Here is a 12071-nt window from a genome sequence, read left to right on the forward strand (position 1 = left end):
AACTGAATTAGTTGAACTAATGTGCACCACAAATAGGTCTAGGTTCATTCCTATTGTAAATTATAAATAAAGGCTAGGTTCAGATTGTAACAATTTCAATTTTTACAATTTAATAAAATACAAAACCGTGAAACACACAGTTTCTTTCTATTGCTCTCTCTTTCATTTCTCTCTTTAGTTTTCTCTGCAACATTCTTTTTCTTCTCTCTTTCATTACTTTCTTCAGTTCACTGTGCAACACTCTTCTTCCTCAAATCTGCTTATGTTTACATGGTATGATGCCGCCTATGGCCTTTGTTACTGATTCTGGTTCTAACGGTGAAGATTCTCCTCCTCCTCCTCCGGCTGCCATATCTCCTCTGGTTGCGTCGCCGCCACTTCAAGCATCTTCACCTTCGATCAATCTTCCGTTGCCATCAACAAAACTCACCGACAATAACTTTATGGTATGGCGTCAATTTATTCTTGCAGTTCTTCGATGTGACCGAGTTGAACGATTTATCTCCGATTTGGATCCTCCTCCTCAATTCTTAAGCGACGGAGATCGCATTCATCTTCGTCTCAACCCTGCTTTCTTAAGCTGGATGAACATGACCAATTGTTTTTGTCCTGGATCCTCAATTCACTCTCTGAAGAACTTCAACCAGTGTTGTTGGTTGCTCCACTTCTTGACAGTTATGGCTTGAAATCATTTAGCATTGTCAAGCTCAAACCAAGGCACGTGGACGTCAATTACATGCTCAACTACGATCGATTACGAAGGGATATAACACTATTTCTGAATATTTCACTCGAATTAAGGTACTCATTGACTCATTGATTTCCATTGGTTCCCCTATCATTCAAGCTGAGCATGTGGATTTTATTCTGGACGGTTTATCAGAGGAATTTCAACCTATTATCACAACTGTGGAAAGTCAACATGATCTTCCTACGGTAAATGAACTTCAATCCTTTCTTCTTACTTTTGAGTCACGCCTGGAATGAAATAGAAATCGGTCTGTTTTCGATGCTTTATCGGTCAATGTTGCTACTGGTTCACCGTTACACTCATCGAAAACGATTTCCTCTAGGTTTCCTTCTATGATGTCATCTCATGCTCGTTAATATATGGTTAGAGCTCCGCCTCATGGTCCTGGAGGTTTCCGTGATGGTTCTCGTGGTTATAGAGGTGGTTCCCGTGGATTTCGTGGTGGTGGAGGTCGTTTTTCCTCCAAGAACAATTTCTACTGTGTTTTCTGCAATAGGTATGGTCATCATGTAACTGTTTGCTAATATGCACCTCCTAATTATGGTGCATCCTACTCCCAACTCTATGGTCAACCATCACCTATTGGATTATCTCAATCTTTGTCACATCAACAATTTAATCCTAGTCAGCATCTTCATGTTAGTCATCAACCACATCACTCAGTCTATCCTAGTCAACACTTTCTACCTCATTCCTACATGGATCCACATTACCCTACTAATCCTAATTCACAATATGCGTTGCAACCATCCTCTGCTAAACACAGTCATGGGACTTCTTCATCTCATCAACATGGCTTGTATCCTCATGCCATGATTGCTGGTCTCTTGGTTAAGCCCTCCATTTCAGTTTGGTATTCAGACTCCAAGGCCACTCATCATCTCACTATTGATCCCTCACTGCTTGAAGAACCGTGTGAAAAGTTCAGTGCATATCAAATTTATATGGGTAATGGTATTGGATTGATATTAAGGCTTCTGGTTCTTTTACATTCTCTTCTCCTAGTTGCCCTACTGTTATTTTTTCTCTTAACTCTGTTACTGGTTCCCTCTATTACTAAAAATCTTCTTAGTGTCTCTAAATTCTCTAAGGATAATATGTGTTACTTTGAATTTCATTCTAACTATTGTCTTGTGAAATGTCAGGATTCTGATCACATTTTGCTTAGAGGAACTCTAACTCCAGAGGGACTCTATGTCTTTTATGATCTTCAACCATTGCATCTAGCTAAGCCTTTTTCTCCTACTGCAACTTCTCCTTTATCTTCATAGCCTAGTGTTAACAATGTTGTTACTAGTGTGTATAGGAATATTACTACTGCTTCTAACAATACTGATGTTTCTGGTCTTTGTTCTTCCTATTATCTCTGGCATTGTCGCCTAGGACATGCTCATGATAAAGTTGTCACTCATGTAATGCATCATTGTAATATTTCCCACATAAATAATTAAATTGCACTTGATTTCTATTCAGCTTGTGTGCTTGGTAAATCTCATAGATTACATGCCAATGCTTCTAACTCTGTTTACAATGCTCCATTTGAGTTAGTATACTTAGATTTGTGGGGTCCTGCTCCTATGGACTCTACTACAGGTTTTAGATACTATCTGTCTATAGTTGATGCTGCCACTAGACATACCTGGATTTTTTTGCTTAAACAAAAATCAAACACCTTATCTGTGTTTAAACACTTTGTTACCATGATTCATACTCAATTTGATCATCCCTTAAAGGCTACTCAAAGTGATGGGGGGGAGTTTAGTTCCTTTGGTCCCTACCTTCAATCCATGGGAGTAGTTCATAGTCACATGTCCTCACACTCACCATCAAAATGGCATAGTGGAGAGAAAACATAGGCACATAGTTGAAACATGACTTACTCTTCTTGCTCATGTTTGTCTCCCTATGTCCTTTTGGGATCATGCATTTCTTACTGATGTATATCTTATCAATCGGCTTCCATCTCCTATGTTGTCCAACAAATCACCTCATTCACTTCTATTTGGTAAGGATCCTGATTACACTTCTCTTAAAGTGTTTCGATGTTCCTGTTTTCCTCATCTCCGACCTTACAATAAGCATAAGTTGGAATTAAGGTCCTCTGAATGTACTTTTCTTGGTTATTCAACCTCTCACAAAGGGTATAAATGTCTAACTAAAGAGGGAAAACTTATCATTTCTAAGAATGGTATTTTCAATGAATATACATTTCCTTATACATCATTCTCTTCTTCCACCACTGATACTGTTTTGCCTTCTCCTTCACCTCCAGTCCTTCCAACTTTGTTTTTCCAGTGACTAATAGTTCATCTCCCACTATGCCTTTTGTTGACTCTCTTGTTTCTCCTTCCTCTCCTTCTGTCTCTCCTACTGTCACTATTGGTCCTACTGAGTCTGTACCTCCCGTTACAGTGTCATCCAGTCATTCTTCTCTCCTTTCTTCTAATCTAGTCACTTTGCCATCTGGTTCCATTATTGTTGAGTCTCCACAACATTGCTCTAATCCTATAGTTGTTCCTGACTTAGCCTCTATGCATCCTATGCAAACCATATCCAAGTCAGGTATTTTCAAACCAAAGATTCCTAGAATTCTTCTTACTTTTACAAAACCTTCCAGCGCCAAGATTTCCTTAACCATTCCTGTATGGAAAGAAGCCATGACTGCAGAATATGATGCTTTAATGCAGTTGGGTACTTGGTCTATCACAGCTCTTCCTGAAGGGAAACGAGCCATTGGTTGCAAATGGGTGTTTAGAGTTAAACAAAATCTGGATGGCTCCATAAACAAGTACAAAACTAAATTGGTGCCAAAAGGGTTTCATCAGAAGTTTGGAGTTGATTATTCTGAAAACTTTTCGCCTGTTGTAAAACCTGTTACCATCAGGATCCTGTTGACTTTGGCTTTGACCTATAGATGATCTCTTGAACAACTGGATGTCAAGAATGTCTTCTTGAATGGAGATCTAATTGAAGAAGTCTACATGCAACAATCTTTTGGTTTTCAACATCCTGATAAACGGTTGGTTTGCAAACTTCACAAGGCCATCTATGGCCTCAAACAAGCTCCAAGGCAATGGTTTGATAAGCTCAAACATACCTTGGTTGGTTTTGGTTTTTATAACAGTAGGTCCTACTGTTTCTGTTTGTAATGACTCGGGTGGTCGGACTGGTTGAACCATCCGAGTCAATCAAAAAAATGTTTTTTTGAAAACAACCAAATTGATGTCATTTTCTGATGAAAAATAAGTACTTTTAACTTATTTGTAGTTATGTTTGTCATTTGTTAGTTTACATTATAACAAAATTTTCATTGTTTAATTAAACTTTAAACTTATTGTATGTTTTTGTTGTAGTTAAAACATAGTTTATATGTTGTTTGATGATGTTATCAACTTACTTGTGTCATTTTATAGTAGTAAAATGTTTTTTTTGTTGTTTAATTAGGCATGATAATGTTTTTAAATTTTGAGTATACAATTATTAAATTTTTTTACTTAATATTATGAATTTGTAATGCAAAATGAGTTAACCGGTGTAACTATTGACCCACTGGTTGAACCAGTGACTCATTGACTCAGTACCCTAATCGAGTCATTAACCTATCCGAGTTTAATAACACTGTTGTCATGTAGAGTATATAGCAGAGTATCCAAAGAGGAACCTAATTTGATCTAGAAAGAAGAAAGAGAATGAGAAGCTCTTTGGTGTGGAAAAGAATGAAGAGTGGAATTGAAAAGCATTCTACTATAGAATTTTTATGTTAATAATAAAAAATTAGTATATAGTGACGGAACTAGACATCCGTAAGTATATACAATTTGTTGGACCAGACTGCTACTGGGGAGCCTCCAACCACTGGGGAGTTCCATTGTTACATGGGTATGGGAAGAGTGAAAGGTCACAAGTGAGACACCACATCTTGAACCAAAACCTTAAGACATTAGATCTATGGGCCTTTCCTTCTTATAAACTCTTTCACTCCTCCCCGCACACTTTCCAGTCCGCTTCCCCTTGAGTCCACCATGTCCCAGCCGAACCATCGACTCTGATACCACTTGTTGGACCAGACTGCGACCGGAGAGCCTCCAACCACCGGGGAGTTCCATTGTTACATGGGTATGGGAAGAGTGAAAGGTCACAAGTGAGACACCACGTCTTGAACCAAAACCTTAAGGCATTAGATTCATAGGCCTTTCCTTTTTATAAACTCTTTCATTCCTCCCCGCATATCCAATGTGGGACTTCACACTTGAATAAACCCAATAATCTCTCCCTCAAGTGTGGGTACCACACACATTCCGGTCCGCTCCCCCTTGAGTCCACCATGTCCCAGCCGAACCATCGGCTCTGATACCACTTGTTGGACCAGACTACTACTGGGGAGCCTCCAACACAACCTATACATGCGGTTTCGAAGTCAGTTAAAGCATATAGTTACTCATCTAGACATGTGTAGCTATATTATATATATACCTACGGTTTTAATTACTGTCACTATAAACGTCCCTAGGTATATGGCAAATTTCTTGTGGTGAGTACATGTGGAAATTAAGGGTGAAATAAAAATGCAGATATATAGATTAAAGAGAAACGTATAATATAACATATTAAATTTAAAAAATAAACTTTTTTTCATTTTAAATTTGATGGTTTAAAGTTTTTAAATTTGACTTTCGAGTAAGAAAGGATGGGAGAGACATGTGTTTCAAAAAACAAAAGAAAATGCAATTTTCAATGATATATCTACCCTTTTAATTATAATAAAATTACATTTTTATCGTTACAAATAAATGCAAAAACATACATTTATCTCTCCATTAATGGAGAGGATCCTTGTTCAGTATAAGAAGTGTATAAAGGTGTTTAAGTTCTTTTTTTACATGAGGTTGGTGAGAGTATAGGATGATTAAGATTCATACCATAATAGTGGAGCAGTCTATTTGGGTGAAAATTATGATGATTAGTTTCTATAATTGATGGGACATGGGTATTGTTTTCGCCCATTGCATAGTGTAATGACATTCATACCTTTGGTTTTGCTACTAGTTAGGCTTAATCTTGGATCTATGACTGGATATCTTGGTCTCACTCCAAGGGTAGTAAATAAGTCCCCAAAGTGAATGAGTTAAAAATATATAATTTGATGAATTCATATACATACTAGTTCAACTTCATTGATGTCTTAATAATTAGTATCAAAACTAATACTTCGACAAATTGAATGAGTATTGAAGTGATGAGTGGTTAATAGATTCATGTAGTATCTATGCGTCAAAAGTTTTCCAGGAGATGTATTTCGTTAATGATAACAGAGGCCAACAACAATACAAGTAGCCAATAAAAGAATATTTTGTGACAAAACATAATATTAAGCTCATTTATATGATTCATTCACTTAGTTCATAAAATAATATCGTCACCATAAATGAAGGTCATCCATTTTTCTTCTCTTAGGCTATGTTTGGGAGTATGGTTTTGGAGGAAGAACGATAATTTTGGAAAGTCTTTCCTTTGTTTGGGAGTTAAATAAAGGAGATTGGAAGATTTTGGAGGATTTCTCAAACCCTCTAAAACCTTCCACATGTATATTTTCTTAATTCTCCCAATTTGGGTTTTCTAGAGACAAAATATCAACATACATAAGTACTTTTAGTAAAATTATATAATTACATTATTGTTCATTTCACATTGTTAATTACATTTTAAAGGATAAATAAAAAATATTCTTACATAATCATTATTTTACTATTCTTCCATCTGAATTTCATAATCTTAAATAAGGGAGATATTTGTCTTCCTTTCTCCTTTCCTTCTTAGCTCTTTGATCTTTATTTTTTTTTCCTCATAACTCCCAAACATTCCGGTAAGTATGGGAAATTGATATTGTTTTCCTAAGAACATTATCATGGGCTAAAATGCATATGAAGGAGCATATTAGATCACAAAATTCCTTGAAGTTGTGAAGACAAAGGTGAAATTAGAGAAGATAAAGTCTTTACATGAGAAATAGTTATATGCTAATGGAGTAGCCATGGGATGTTGTTATCCTAGTGAGACTATTATAGAGATATTGTTATCATAGTGAGAGCCTAGACAAGTATTATTTCCTAGTAGTAAGATATTAAAACTATATTGTATTATATCTTGATTGACTATTATTCAGTTAGAGTTAGTTTGGGAGTTGGATTTTGGAAGGGAAATAAGGAAAATAGAAAACTTGTGATTCATGAAATACACTTGTGAGATGACTCTAAAACCTTCATTTTCCTTCCAAAATTCATCTCTCAAACTAACCTTTAGAAAAAGATATGTTGGGATTCTATTTTTTCATAGTGAATAAATTTTATGCTTCCTGAGTTGGAAAGGTTAAGTTTTTGTATGTTAAAATTTTCATTTTAATCTTCTCTTGTTCTTTCTCTATTTTATTTGTTTGTATATCATTTGTGTAAGTGTCCATTTTACAACTAAGAAAAAAAAATGATACCATTTTTTTTTAACATGTTGTATCTCACTTGTTACCGATTGTAGTTAAAGGATTGAAATATGTGACCCAAAGTAAAAAGGATTTGGTAATACTAATATATGTTAAACTTACATGTTAACCGAGTACTAATAACTATTTTAAACTATGTCTCAAATCATGTCACATATCTATTATCAAATATTACATTGCCATCTTAATTCTTAAATGCAAAAGCATGAGATCTGAGAGTTTGTGAGTAATTCTGCTCGTGTATCTATTCATATTTGTATTGTTGGGAGTAGGTGAAATAAGAGAGTTATTTAATGGTAGGAAAGAAAGATCACGGTATTGAAAATGGAGGGTCCCAAATCTGTATGGAACATGAGTTTTTGTGCCACAATTAGTGACCAGTGGAACCTTCCATGAAACAAACCACACGTTGTAATAGAGACAACCAAACCTTAACATTTTCTTGTACTAAAGTACTACAACTTTTATGTGTCGGTTCCTTTGGAAAGTGAAAGTTAGATACTTATATGTGTTTATGTAACTCTTGTTTGTTTATACTTTAACAATTCATCAAAATAGTACTTAATCACATTCTCTATTTCTGAATCAATCATATTTCTTTTTGAAGTATATATTAGATTTTGTTTTTTATAACCAAGGGTATTTTTTTATTCTAGAGTAAGAAAATAATCTCTTTCAGAGTGCGTGAATCCTCTCTCAACAAGTGTTGCTTAGAGAAATTAAACATTTGACATTTGGTCTATTTTGGATTCATTGAGGCCTTATACAACGGGATCAACTTCTTGCTAGTGCCTGGAAACATAAGGAGACGTTGGTCTAATACTGTAAGGTCATATTAGACCAAAGGTCAAAGGTTCTACTCTTAGGCGCAATTTGTGCTGGGATGGACAATCACATACCCAAAAGAGATTAATTCTTTATTCATATGTTGAAAGGATACCCTTACTTATATAAAAAAATGTTGGGTGTAATTTTTATTTTGTTTTCAAGTCTGTGTTGGAGTGACATCTTCATACACAATAGTTTCATGTATTAAGTAAAGATTAGATTCATGCATAAAGAATGGTAATTCTCATGCACAAACATAGTGGCAACAAACTCAATTTCTCTTAAATAAAGTTCTAAGTTTGAGTCTGAAAATTTAAAAATTGAACTCCATGATTGTTGTCCTCCAAAAATAAGTTTTTTTCTGATTTGACTTAAATTAACCAAAGTCTAAAATTACTTTTGATAATAAATGTGTCATACCAATGCAAAGGGGATTGGTACTCAGAAAATAAAACAATGGTTCTACTAATAAATGTGACCATATTACCACTAAAATATATAAAAAGTATATTGATCAAGCATATAGAAATGTTAATTGTTTAAGGTAAAAAACTGGACATATTATGTTCCTGTAATTTAAATTATATATGATAAGTTATTGAAATACTTGGCTACCTTATCAACAGTTCATATGACTATTCACAATTCAATCATTGTGAATCCCTGTAATGGAACAGAATGGATGGTGGATTGTAATTTAATTGTTGGCTCGTGACCAGGAGCCTCCAACCTCCAACTATAGAGGAGTTTCATTGTTATCAGATTGTGAAAAGATAAAGAGTTATAAGTGAAATATCATATTTTGAATCAAAACCTTAAAGTAATAGTTTTGTAGACCTTTTCCACTTATAAAATTTTTCATTGCTCCCTCGTATCTGACGTCTGAATTCGCATTTGAAGAAACATAAGAATAATAAAATAGTGAAACATAAACAAAGCAATCATGTCAATATCTCAAAACAACCACACATGAATGAGATTTATCTCAAAGTCGATTAACAACGAGATAATTAGCATAATAAATATTTAAATCAGACTCAAAAAATAAAATATGTGATGTATAATTTACTTCCCAACATACTGTTCGAAAATGGTGCCAAGTGCACCAAATGGCTGTGAAAGTGACAATCTTCCTCACCAAGTCATTTAACTTATTGGGCTATTTTAACTTGTTGACAGCTAACAATCTGTTCCTTCATCCAGCCCTGTTATAGAAATAAATTTCTTGGTGTAATTTCCACTGAAAGTTTTTGTAATGTGCAAAGCAATAATTGCACTTACAAAATTGTCAATTTGATGATATGTTTGCACTGTTTGTGTAGTCACAAAATTAATTTGGCTTAGCATATATGGGTTTAAAACAACCAAAGAAGCATTGTTTAAAGAAAAAAAACTATAAAACCATTACTTTAGGAAGTGTAAAGGGAATTTGTCTCTTAAGGAATTACGTAATCTCGGAAGATAACTTACATTATCTAGCTAATAAAAGTATGATATATATACTATTTTGTTTAGTTTTAAAAATACTTTTATTGAAAATGATGAAACATGACACATGTCATGATTTTACTAGCAGAAAGAGATAATTTATCTCCTTATATACTTTATTATGTTGTTTGTTATTCTATTTCTTTAAGTGTTTTTGTTTTAAATCAGTATGAGAATGAGACTTTGCTGTTTGAACAATAATATAATTTGGTTAGAAATGGTCTTAGCCATTGAAAATGGCTTAGCCTTTTACTATTATGTTTTCATTATTACATGTCTTTTTTAGTAGATTTTGATGCCTTATTTAGTTACTGTTACTTGTTAATTGTTATTACTTCCTTATTTTGAACATTTCTTTCTTTCTTAATTTTTTTAGTTTTTTATGAGTAGTTTGCATTTTTTTAAACTTTTGAGATTTTTTGGTTGATAATCCTACAAGCACCAGAAAATATCAGAAGGAGAGAGTAAATCTGAATCAAAATTCATAATTTTGACTCATTTCTATATATTTTTGTCTCATACATATATTATTTGTTATATTGTTTTTTTAAAATAATAATAGTATATCCTAGTAAAAATATTGCTCAAATATTATGTTTTTATGGGCTATTAGAGTCATTATGGAGATAGGGGATTTTTCATTTTTTAAAATAAATAACAAAGAGGATAGATGTCTTTTACTTAAAGTTTTGATTATAAGTTGTTCTAGTGATGTAAGACTCCGTTAGGATGATCAAAAGTTTAAGAGTTGAATTCCTGACAGCGATACTTGTTAGAAGGGACAACCACAAACCCTAAAATTGATTAGTTCCTTACCTATATGGTGAAAAAATATCTTGGTACAAAAACCTGCTTTGATTATCATATTTTTTGTATGACATCTTCAATACAATTATTATATTTTTTAAGTGTAATAGCTTTGTATTATTAGTGGAAAGTTGTATACATAATCAATACATCACTAATCATTCATATGTATTACTTATATTTAAAAATTAATAATAATTAAATATAATTAGTTATGATATCTATGCTATATATAAAGACAAAACTTGATGCAATTCCACCATGGTGTAATTTTAACTTCATATTTTGCCATTCATATTATTTAATTTTTACAAAAAGCCCACATAATCTTAATTAACCACCACCAACACATTAGTTAACCACACTTCTCATCTTAAATTAAACATTATCATAAACGCACAAAAATTATAACATAAAATACATTAGTACGATATAATATTGACTGACAAGCATGAAGTGCCGATACACCCTAATATATTGATAGAGTAAAAAGCTCTTACATATATTTATTGTTTTCCTCATATTTTATTATTATATTCCTTTTATACGAAATGTGTCTTTTATCATAAGATTAGAAGATAGCTGTTATGATTAAGTACATAGAGCCTTCACTTCTTGGCCCAGCCTTCATTATATTTGGGCCTATTCTAAGATCAGTTTCCAAACACCTTATATTTGAAAATGGGCTCCAATGTACTTAAGATATCTAGTTTTCAGAAGTTCCCAATTTAACTACTTTCTTATGTGATAACATACTTACATTCAGTCATTGTCTCAATCCAATTAAAAGTTATCATATACTTAAAAATAGAAAAAATTAAAATATTTTTATGTTATTTAGTGGATATGATTGACTTAGGACATAGGTACAAAAAATTTTGGGACAGATGATCTTAATTCGTTCACGATATCTTTTATGACAAACAGCTTAATATGTATTGTCTTTTTTAGATGGATGAATATTTTGCTTGGCCTTAATATACTTTTTCAATGGTCTAGGACATTGGTCCTAGACACACTCACATCATTAGTTTTATAAATATTCATATAAACTTATGTGTCTTGAACTATTGATTCCCAACTTATCAATCATTTCTCAAATAGAGTCTATAAAACAAAATAATTATTTGCAGATATCCCTATAAACATTATAGATTGATATGAGTACTAAAATATCTTTCACTGATAGAATTTGACATAGTCTATGGGAATATGTGTGATCATTCTATTCATTTTAGTTGTACAAACAACATAATTTGTGTTGGCTGACTCCGTTAACAAAATTTCTTGTTTTTTGTCTTCTATTTATTATTATATCATTTATTTGATTGTTTGTGACCAATGTTATGCAACGATTGCTTCCGCTATATCAATAATTTGTGAAACAATTACTTTGAAGTTGTAAGTCGGCACCGTAAAAGAATAAAGCTACTACTATATGAGTCCTGAAAATGTTCTAAGAATTGACCGTTACATCAAACTTTTGACCAAAGTTTTGCATGCAATCATGTGCCATATCTTGAACTTGAAGATTTCAGACATCTCTCTTGATTTACCAAAAGTAATCAAAATTATTCCTCCACGCAATAGTAAAACAAATATTCACTCAAAATCCTGAATCAGACAGCTATACTTCTTCTTGCTTTTATTATTCCAATCACTTTATTTAAACTTTGGCAAAGTGAATAATTTGGCTTACTACCT

The sequence above is a fragment of the Lupinus angustifolius genome, chromosome LG05 (assembly GCF_001865875.1).
Source record: "Lupinus angustifolius cultivar Tanjil chromosome LG05, LupAngTanjil_v1.0, whole genome shotgun sequence".
Lineage (NCBI taxonomy): Eukaryota > Viridiplantae > Streptophyta > Magnoliopsida > Fabales > Fabaceae > Lupinus > Lupinus angustifolius.